The 11,587-nt window shown below is 31.8% G+C and overlaps 1 long non-coding RNA gene across 1 annotated transcript; it reads right to left on the bottom strand.

Annotated features, from left to right (window-relative positions):
• Positions 1 to 4,927: 4,927 nt before the first annotated feature.
• On the bottom strand, positions 4,928 to 7,903 carry LOC148609816 (uncharacterized). Its single transcript, XR_015914519.1, has 3 exons — positions 7,385 to 7,903; positions 6,558 to 6,644; positions 4,928 to 5,927 (listed from the first exon to the last, which is right to left on the bottom strand). It is a non-coding gene; the product is annotated as an uncharacterized LOC148609816 (long non-coding RNA).
• Between the last annotated feature and the right edge of the window lie 3,684 nt (positions 7,904 to 11,587).

The following is an 11,587-nucleotide window of genomic DNA, read 5'->3' as shown; positions in this document are numbered from 1 at the left end:
ACTTGCAGTGCAGTACTGGTCACCGGAAGTGAAGGGTCTATAAATAGCATGGGAAACCCCAGTGTTTTCACAAGATAGGGGTATATTTAAAAATCATTATGGAGATTAGGCTTCACATCACAAGAAGCAAAATGCACCTATAAAATGTACAGAAATGTTTTTCCTTTCAGAAACTGTTTAAATTTTTTAAATAAGATGAGAACTTTTTTCACAGCACTATGAGGAACAGGGGTAATTTCTGCGTAGGACTATTTTTGCGTACGTTCCAAATGCTCATTGGTTGAATTGGTGGTCTGTAACCTAAAGAGTCACTTTTTGTCGTAGAAAAAATAAATAACTATACAGGTATCTTCCTACACACATACTGAATGCATTTGCAAAGTTTCAGTGAAATGTGACAAGCACTTTTTTAAATATTTGATTTTTAAATATAGGGTAACCAAGTTGTGCGAGCAAAAAAGTGACAATATTCTACCATACTTAAATGCATTAAATATTTGCAAAGAACTTTTTCTGACTTTTTAAAAAAAAATATCAATCACAACTTGTTTTTTAACAATATTAATGAAGAAATAGTTTTAAAAGTAATCATTTTCTGAGAAGTTGGTCTATTTTTAAAAAATTATTTCTGACATGCCTCCCCCTTTTTCTTGATCACATGTCAAAAATCCTAAATCTTTAAATTTTCACAAAAGGTGATATATTTGGCTTTAAATTTGTAAATACAGTGTTTTCACATTAAAACATGACCAGTAAAGGGCACCTAAAGCAAAAAAAGTACTCAATAATGGATTTTCCATGTTGCCATAGGGGAATGCTGATATGGCCTTAACCGCAGTAATGAAAGTGAGTTTTTCCTCATTTCTAACCTAATTTTTGCTCAAATCTACACAAAACTTGATTTCAAGTGCTTATTACCACTATTTAGGTAAATATAGCCCTCAAAGTTTAATATTTGATATTTTGACTAAATTTTCTACACTTTTTACAAGATAGGACATAAAAATCAGCCAAAAAGACCAATTTTCCATAATTTGGACCTATAACTTAAAAAAATGCATATTTTGAAGGATTTTTGTAGTGTATTCCTCTCATGGCAAAGTTAACAAGATCTTCAAGTAGTTTAAAGCTATTTCAAGAAACTTTTCATTTTGCCATGGCTTCTTCTTAAGGCTAAAAACCACTAATTCCACTTTCCATAGGCTTCTATGCTAATTTCACAATATTCAATGGCTTCTCTGGACTTTACCTTAACTTTAACCTGCAGAGGACTATATATCAGCATGATTCTACATATGTCAGCTCACAATCCTCAGAATGACATGTGGGGTTAGCAGACTTGCAGTGCAGTACTGGTCACCGGAAGTGAAGGGTCTATAAATAGCATGGGAAACCCCAGTGTTTTCACAAGATAGGGGTATATTTAAAAATCATTATGGAGATTAGGCTTCACATCACAAGAAGCAAAATGCACCTATAAAATGTACAGAAATGTTTTTCCTTTCAGAAACTGTTTAAATTTTTTAAATAAGATGAGAACTTTTTTCACAGCACTATGAGGAACAGGGGTAATTTCTGCGTAGGACTATTTTTGCGTACGTTCCAAATGCTCATTGGTTGAATTGGTGGTCTGTAACCTAAAGAGTCACTTTTTGTCGTAGAAAAAATAAATAACTATACAGGTATCTTCCTACACACATACTGAATGCATTTGCAAAGTTTCAGTGAAATGTGACAAGCACTTTTTTAAATATTTGATTTTTAAATATAGGGTAACCAAGTTGTGCGAGCAAAAAAGTGACAATATTCTACCATACTTAAATGCATTAAATATTTGCAAAGAACTTTTTCTGACTTTTTAAAAAAAAATATCAATCACAACTTGTTTTTTAACAATATTAATGAAGAAATAGTTTTAAAAGTAATCATTTTCTGAGAAGTTGGTCTATTTTTAAAAAATTATTTCTGACATGCCTCCCCCTTTTTCTTGATCACATGTCAAAAATCCTAAATCTTTAAATTTTCACAAAAGGTGATATATTTGGCTTTAAATTTGTAAATACAGTGTTTTCACATTAAAACATGACCAGTAAAGGGCACCTAAAGCAAAAAAAGTACTCAATAATGGATTTTCCATGTTGCCATAGGGGAATGCTGATATGGCCTTAACCGCAGTAATGAAAGTGAGTTTTTCCTCATTTCTAACCTAATTTTTGCTCAAATCTACACAAAACTTGATTTCAAGTGCTTATTACCACTATATTTAGGTAAATATAGCCCTCAAAGTTTAATATTTGATATTTTGACTAAATTTTCTACACTTTTTACAAGATAGGACATAAAAATCAGCCAAAAAGACCAATTTTCCATAATTTGGACCTATAACTTAAAAAAATGCATATTTTGAAGGATTTTTGTAGTGTATTCCTCTCATGGCAAAGTTAACAAGATCTTCAAGTAGTTTAAAGCTATTTCAAGAAACTTTTCATTTTGCCATGGCTTCTTCTTAAGGCTAAAAACCACTAATTCCACTTTCCATAGGCTTCTATGCTAATTTCACAATATTCAATGGCTTCTCTGGACTTTACCTTAACTTTAACCTGCAGAGGACTATATATCAGCATGATTCTACATATGTCAGCTCACAATCCTCAGAATGACATGTGGGGTTAGCAGACTTGCAGTGCAGTACTGGTCACCGGAAGTGAAGGGTCTATAAATAGCATGGGAAACCCCAGTGTTTTCACAAGATAGGGGTATATTTAAAAATCATTATGGAGATTAGGCTTCACATCACAAGAAGCAAAATGCACCTATAAAATGTACAGAAATGTTTTTCCTTTCAGAAACTGTTTAAATTTTTTAAATAAGATGAGAACTTTTTTCACAGCACTATGAGGAACAGGGGTAATTTCTGCGTAGGACTATTTTTGCGTACGTTCCAAATGCTCATTGGTTGAATTGGTGGTCTGTAACCTAAAGAGTCACTTTTTGTCGTAGAAAAAATAAATAACTATACAGGTATCTTCCTACACACATACTGAATGCATTTGCAAAGTTTCAGTGAAATGTGACAAGCACTTTTTTAAATATTTGATTTTTAAATATAGGGTAACCAAGTTGTGCGAGCAAAAAAGTGACAATATTCTACCATACTTAAATGCATTAAATATTTGCAAAGAACTTTTTCTGACTTTTTAAAAAAAAATATCAATCACAACTTGTTTTTTAACAATATTAATGAAGAAATAGTTTTAAAAGTAATCATTTTCTGAGAAGTTGGTCTATTTTTAAAAAATTATTTCTGACATGCCTCCCCCTTTTTCTTGATCACATGTCAAAAATCCTAAATCTTTAAATTTTCACAAAAGGTGATATATTTGGCTTTAAATTTGTAAATACAGTGTTTTCACATTAAAACATGACCAGTAAAGGGCACCTAAAGCAAAAAAAGTACTCAATAATGGATTTTCCATGTTGCCATAGGGGAATGCTGATATGGCCTTAACCGCAGTAATGAAAGTGAGTTTTTCCTCATTTCTAACCTAATTTTTGCTCAAATCTACACAAAACTTGATTTCAAGTGCTTATTACCACTATATTTAGGTAAATATAGCCCTCAAAGTTTAATATTTGATATTTTGACTAAATTTTCTACACTTTTTACAAGATAGGACATAAAAATCAGCCAAAAAGACCAATTTTCCATAATTTGGACCTATAACTTAAAAAAATGCATATTTTGAAGGATTTTTGTAGTGTATTCCTCTCATGGCAAAGTTAACAAGATCTTCAAGTAGTTTAAAGCTATTTCAAGAAACTTTTCATTTTGCCATGGCTTCTTCTTAAGGCTAAAAACCACTAATTCCACTTTCCATAGGCTTCTATGCTAATTTCACAATATTCAATGGCTTCTCTGGACTTTACCTTAACTTTAACCTGCAGAGGACTATATATCAGCATGATTCTACATATGTCAGCTCACAATCCTCAGAATGACATGTGGGGTTAGCAGACTTGCAGTGCAGTACTGGTCACCGGAAGTGAAGGGTCTATAAATAGCATGGGAAACCCCAGTGTTTTCACAAGATAGGGGTATATTTAAAAATCATTATGGAGATTAGGCTTCACATCACAAGAAGCAAAATGCACCTATAAAATGTACAGAAATGTTTTTCCTTTCAGAAACTGTTTAAATTTTTTAAATAAGATGAGAACTTTTTTCACAGCACTATGAGGAACAGGGGTAATTTCTGCGTAGGACTATTTTTGCGTACGTTCCAAATGCTCATTGGTTGAATTGGTGGTCTGTAACCTAAATGTAGTGTATGAATTAGCAGTGCTAGAAAATTGCTAAATCTAACGCTAATTTCAACTGAATTAGCGGGTATTACTGATTTCATCATTACCTTACTAATTTACGCTAACAAAAGTTATTGTGAGAATATTTTTTTCAAGTTATGAAGCATGTTTCTAGCAGTGCTAATTTATGCTAGAATATGTTAAACTTTTTACCTGCTCCAGTGTATAATTGGAGTTTGTCAAATTTATTTTAGTGTAGTTGTAGCACTGCTAATTTATACTAACACATGTTTACCATTTTAGCTGTAGCAAAGTATATTTGGAAGAATTTTCCTTTTTTTAGTATAATTGTAGTGTGGCTTATTTCTGCTAAAATGACTTTTTAGCTGTTGCAGTAGATAATGTCGAAATGAATATATTTTATCCTAATATACCTTTAGCAGTACATTTACTATTTTCTATAGCTTTATGATAAACTGTTCTATACTTTTGATGCTGCCTTTATAAGGGTGAAGGAATTTTTCAAAAAGATATTTCGTATTTGATTAATAAACAGAAATGAACTATACAGAAAATATTACCTACTTCACTAGGCAATGGAGAAGACATACAGCAAGTAAAAATATTTGTACAGAAAAAAGTCATTTATTTACATACAAATGTACTGGTAAAGAAAATATGATTGTACACTATAATATACATGTGTATTATGTATAAAGCAAACATTTCACAGGACCTAATTTTATGAGATAAGAAAAAAACAGGCAGAAATTGACAGATTAACATTATGGTTAAGTATAGACACCATTCACATTATAAAATAACAAAAATTGTCAAGTTCAACAAGGTATGGGGGGAAATTAGTCATGTTCCTCTATTATGCATACATTATAAATGTACATGTATATGTATATAAATATTGTGCTAAGTTTCTCAGCTACTAGATGTAGATCTGCTTCCACTGTTGGTTATATAATTCAAATGGTAAATCCAAATTTGAAAAAGTGGAATTATGTTTTAAGCAAAAAACAACCAGGTCTGAACTTTGAGAAGGCATTAAATAAAATTACATCTATATAAATTACAATGTATGATGTAATATACTGCACACCTACAATAATGAAAAATGCATGAGCAATTCAAAAACCAAATAATGTCTTATAAACTGTTCAAAAATTATACAAATGTATGTAAATAGGTAAAAAATATATGAACAGCAAAAACAAGTCATCTGCTGACCACTGTTGTACCTATGTATAACATAAAAACCGCTCTTAATGGTAGACTTTTGGTGGATAAATTTTTTACAGGAAAGCTCATGGATTAAAATCTTTTAACTCAATATTTAAGCTAACCGTTATTTTCTTATTTTCCTTTTCATTCTTAATTTAAAAAGAATTATAAACCTTCCCAACAATTACATAAAATGTATGGAAGAATAACGTTTCACAAAAAATCACTTCACCCTCTGTCTACACGATTTGGGGAACAAGCAACAAATCCATAATTCTGATTTCCGAAGTCCATATAAACACATATCTCTGGTATTGTTTCTACTGGCACAGCAATCCAAGTATTGGACCTTCACACTGCTTTCAAGTTTTCTACTTTGTCCAAGCAAGTTCCTAAAAGTGTAAAATAATTATTCTTAATTCCTTGCCGTAATAAAACGAGACCAGCGTAGTTCACCATATTATTCGTAACATATTCATGTATATCTAATAATCTGATGGCGTTAGTTGACTAATGTCTTCAATATTTTCATACATTACTACATGTTAACTAAATACTACATGTATGTATGTACAATGAACATGTGAAATTTTAAAACTACATGCAAGGACATTTGTACCATATTTAATTACTTTTAGTTGATGCCATTGGCCGTTAATAATGCTGGTAAGGCAATAAAATTGTCTTATACTAAAGAAGATTTTGTGAAACTTTATTTGAATAAATTAATATTGTTAAAGCTAATAAAGATGACTAAAGGCAAGCACTAAATTTTATTTGTCATCACTACCGTGTGAAGCAACTCCTCAGAAAACCCTTAATGTTTCCTTCCATCTATTGTACTATCTCCAATGTTAAACCCCTGATTCTTAATCAATAAATGTCTTAGGATCAACACAAATGAAATAATTTTGAAATCAGCCTAGAAATTTAAAAAAAAAATTGCCCTCCCCCTCTTTATATTCAACAACAAAAATTTTGCAATTGTAAAAAAAGGCATATTGATGCAAACTTAAAGTTACCTGTTTCATATCCACTGCTGAAGTAACTTCATGTCCTTTATCTATGTACATTTGTATCTCCTGATGCAGGCTTTTTCATGAGATGCCCTACGAAAATTATTAATCATGTTGTCATAAACATAAGCTGATCTCTTTTTGCAAAAAGTCAAAATAGAGTCTGTTTAAAAGAAAACCATGCAAAACTGGGAAAATCGTCCAAAAATCATTTCAGAATTGCTGTAAATTTTATTTTCGGATTAAAAGAAGTTCATAAGAGATTCTCAAAAATATGTATGTGACTTTGACCAGACATTGTTCTATTTTTAGTAATAGCTGTTTTAGGTAATAGGGGTATTTCTTTACAGATATGCCATTTTTTATGATGAAATTTTGATCATTTTCAGCCGTTATTATTAATGCACACAATGACTACAGTTCTCGTAAATTATACTAAACCATCTGTAAATTATGTAATATAAAAGTGGCATTCGGGGGATGGCCTTTTTGGGATAGCATTTTTTTGGCACAAATAAAGTATTTCCAAATATATTATTATAAAACCTTTTACTGAGGAAGAAACAAGTGTTTGAAGATGTGCATGAAGACAAGTATTTCTACTTTTATATATTCCTTGATATTATAACACAATGTCAAAATAATAAATTTATTGTTTATTTTGAAATAATGCAAGTCTTGGGGAAGTGAAGTATTTTGGAAAAGAAAAAAAACAATACATGCATACATGTAAAGTGGCCCCATATATAGTGAAGCTATAGCTAGCTCTATAACATAAACTTTAATTTCAACTCCCCAGTCCCTCTACCTTGCCCAATAAAGCGACATGTCACCTGAATTGATGTTTTCCTCTTTGTTTGAAGAGTGGCTTAACCTATCATGTATCACAAACCGTCGCAATGGCCAGGGCAGAGACTTCCGGATGACTTCGAGGAAAAGGGGTAAAGTCAAAACTTTCGAATATTTTCCAGAACTTTTTTTAGCGCAATATTATGAAATGTCTAGGTGACCTGCTGGTGCAACTTTCCAAACATCTGGATTTGGTCCATTTTTATTGAGGTTTGTGTTGTTTTTTTTTTCATAGAATTTTAGGTTCTTTTTTGTTTTGTGCATGGTTTGCTCATTACCTATATAAGCTTAGTCCTTATACCCCTGTATTATACATAAAGTCCCTGCTATAAGTATGAAGGATCATGTATTATGCACAGTGATCCAGGTAAGCTAGCTGTTATCACAGGGCGGCCCGACTGTCCTTTTCCGAGAGTCCCCTTGTGGCCTCTTCTTGGCGCCTTGCCATTTTTCAGGTCAAACTACAAAATGTGGAGAATTAATTGTGGTCATAGAAACAAGATGAAACAAATCATATCAAACAAACTTTTACATGTTAAACTTTTATTGCACGAAGAAGTGTCATGAAGCGCTCTGTTATTTATTTTATTTATAAATTTGCCCTGTTACTAATTTCTTGAAAATAATTAAGTCTATCAGGCGCGTAGCTGCCGTTAGGCAAAAAAGCTTTTGCCTGCACTTAATTTTGCCAATTTTTTTTTTTTTTTTTTTTTTTGAGATAAAATACATCCAGGAGAGGCATAAATGATGCTCTAAAACACTATCTCCGCAGAGCTTCAGGGGGAGCTGCCGTACTTTTGCTTACACTTCAATTTGGCCTCAGCTACGTGCCTGTCTATATACACATTTGATTGTAAACCTTACATGTACACTTTTATATTTCACTTAATATGCCCTTTTGAAAATTTGAAAATGTGTCCCATTCAGAACCATGCACCCTGCCCTTTTGAAATCCTAGCTGGAACACTGATACAAATAACCAAGAAAGAATTTTTGTAGTAGAAAGGATTGGAGTCCATTATATAAATATGATGCATGGAGACATAGACCTGTAATTTTAAATATAAAAAACGGGTCTATGGTGGAGAGAATGAGCCAGTTAACCCTCCCAATTTAGGAGGAAGACTCTCTCTTTTTGGATCAATCTCCCTATTTGAAAAGGCTCCTATGTGACCCAAAAAGAGAAATTCTCCCTCCAAAAGAAGGAGGGTTAACAGGTATGTGTGAAAACAATAAAAAAGATAAAATAAATTTTGCACGTTTGTTTGAACAACATATGTCTTGTTCTATAATATAAAAACAAATCTGTCTCAAAATTAAAAACAAATCTGTCTCAAAGTTAAAAACAAATTAAATCTAATTAAAAAGGTAGAATATACCTATACACCTTCTTTATGTGTTCCAAATATTATCTGTTAGCAACAGCTGTCATGCTGTGCTGGTAGTGTGAACTCTGAATCAGTTTGCAGGTCGCCACATAGTTAACTTTCAAAAAAATATAATAAATTAATTTATATGCTGAGATGGAGAACTGTGATCAAATTGACTATTATAGAGTAGTAAATAATCTGATTGTAATCTACATATTGAATTGAGCAAAATATAAATCTACGAACTGTGTCAACAAAAAGTTTTTTTAAATCCAAAACTTGAAAATCTGGAAACTAAAAGTGGAGAAAGTGTTCAATTTGAATACTTCAGAGAGCTTGTCAGTAAGCATCAAGCATAGGATAGAAACGTCAATATTTATTTTTTTATTAATTTTTTGCTATTGTAGTTGTAATAGTTACCTATAAAACAAATTTTCACGATTATTTTGATAAATTACAAAATCAAACTGAAATATTTCCGTAAAAAATGTTGCCATGGTAACAGCCAGAAAAATACTTGATTGTTAAGGAATTTTCCATGATTTCAACTGTACATTGAAAAATATGTAAAATTGTATGTTGGCCTCCTAAGTTATAACACAGAAAACTGTAATGATATTTATACTGTTTGACTTTGCTTTTTTGGACCCTTTTTTAGCTCACCTGGCCCAAATAGCCATATGAGCTATTGCCATGACTCGGTGTCTGTTATTGATGTAGTCGTCATTTACAATTTGTCAAAATACTTCTCCTCAGATGCAACCAGGTACAACCAACTTTGGTATGAATGTTCCTTAAGTTAAGATATTCTGCATAGTGGGGATTTTAATTCCTCAACAAAGTTGGCCATGGTTACTAAATATAGAACACATGGTCAGACAGCAGTTTTACGTTATTAGCTCTACATGTGGTCAAATTTTCGTGTAAATCTGTCAAACTATGTTGGAGTTATTGCCCTTTTTTTACTTTTTTTGTTATTTTTTATGATATTACTTATGTTCCTTAGGGTATTCTGTTTAGAACGGATATGGGGATTTTTGATTCATTGAAAAACACGACCCTTGTTACTGAAAATAGAACATAGGAGTCAGACAAAAGTTTTTTGCATATGTCTACAAAACCACATTTGTTAGGTTCTTTTAAAGTTCAATAAATTTTGACTAAAACTAAAGAGAATTATAAGGAGAAAAATGTCAGTAGTGAATTCTTTTACATTTGACAAGTTTATACTCAACTATATTATCCAAAATCAGTTAAATGGACAGCTACCTGACTCGCATGGAATTTATACAAATAAAGCATTACACTGGAACAAATAATTCAGTTGGATAAAATTTATCCTGTACTTATATCATAGAATCTGCCTAATTTTTTCATGAACAGTTTTTTTACTACAAAATTACCCAATAAAGAATTTATCAAACTTGAATAGTTCTAATTAAAACCATTGATGCCAAAGTAATAGTTCATTAAAAATGTGCTTAAGTTGTCTTCTTTTGACAAAATGCAGTAATTTTAGGGTTAAATGGGGGGACACGGCACACTGCCTGTATTAACTCCATTCTACCCTTTTGGTACATAAAAAGTTTTTGTTTCACCTCAGCCTGGTGAGTGACACCTGACCTTGTAACTATTTTAAGTTAAGTTTGAAATTAGCTGTGGCCTGACTTCCCAATGCATTACCATTTAGTTATCTTCTCCATTTGTATTGATATCATAACGTCTATACAAAATTTTACTGACATTTGTACCATCTTCCAAGTTTCAAAACTTGCATGACATTCATAATTTTGAAATCTTCACACAACATTTTGTGAAATGTTTTACATATACATCCACATACAAAAACCTATGAAATATTGTACCCAGTTCCAGGCCAATTAAACTCAAGCATCTCAGACTGTAAATTGGACAGTCTTCCTTTGCCAGCAACTACATATAGTCTTGCTTTATTCACATATACTTATGAAGCTTAACCTTATCCATGTAAACTTTCATTAAAATCCATCTGAAAGAGGAATCAGGGCTAAAAATGTGGTGTCAAAACATTGAAGTTGGATTATCCCCCTTTATAAGCATTAAAGATTTTTTTTCTACCTTATAGAATGCACTTCTACATCACCTCCATATAAAGTTTCATCAAAATCCTCTAAACTGTATAAGTAATGCTATATTTACTAGCATCATATTCTATGTATTCCTTTATTCAAGTATTGCTACAATATTTCATTGCAACTAGCACATATACATCTGATGTTAGTTTCATCAATTCAATCACTTCAACAGTGAAAGAAGTGTTGTGCACATAGAAAATATCTTGACCTATGGATGGACGTTATCTGTCGACAAAACATGGCCACCGTCACTAAAAATAGAATATAGGGGTCAGACAGTAGTTTATCGCAAATATCTCCAAAACAGTTAGGTTAAGCCAAATTCTGATATGAATAAAAGTTTTCAGCATAATGAGATCTATCTGTGGTCAAATTTTCATTTTAATCTTTTAAGCCATGTTGGAGTTTTTGCCCTTTTTCGATGTTGTTTTTTTTTGTTTTGTTTTTTTAATGTTAACCCTTTCACAATTGTTCTCCCCTGACACTACTTGACCAATTGGAACCAAAGTTGATATGAATGTGTTTTGGGATATCCTGCAAAGAACTGGAATGGGGATTTTTGATCCGTCAAAAAACATGGCCAACATTACTAAAAATAAAAAATAAGGGTCAGACAGTAGTTTTTCGTATATATCTCCAAAACAGTAAGATTTAGCAAAATTATTTTTTTTCAAGGGAACCAAGGTTATAGCGGTAATCAAAA

Source organism: Perna viridis, chromosome 8 (genome assembly GCF_037379345.1).
Source record: "Perna viridis isolate PV_CMFRI_1.1 ecotype Kerala chromosome 8, ASM3737934v1, whole genome shotgun sequence".
Taxonomy (NCBI): Eukaryota; Metazoa; Mollusca; class Bivalvia; order Mytilida; family Mytilidae; genus Perna; species Perna viridis.
This window is presented reverse-complemented; position numbering and strand designations above follow the sequence as displayed.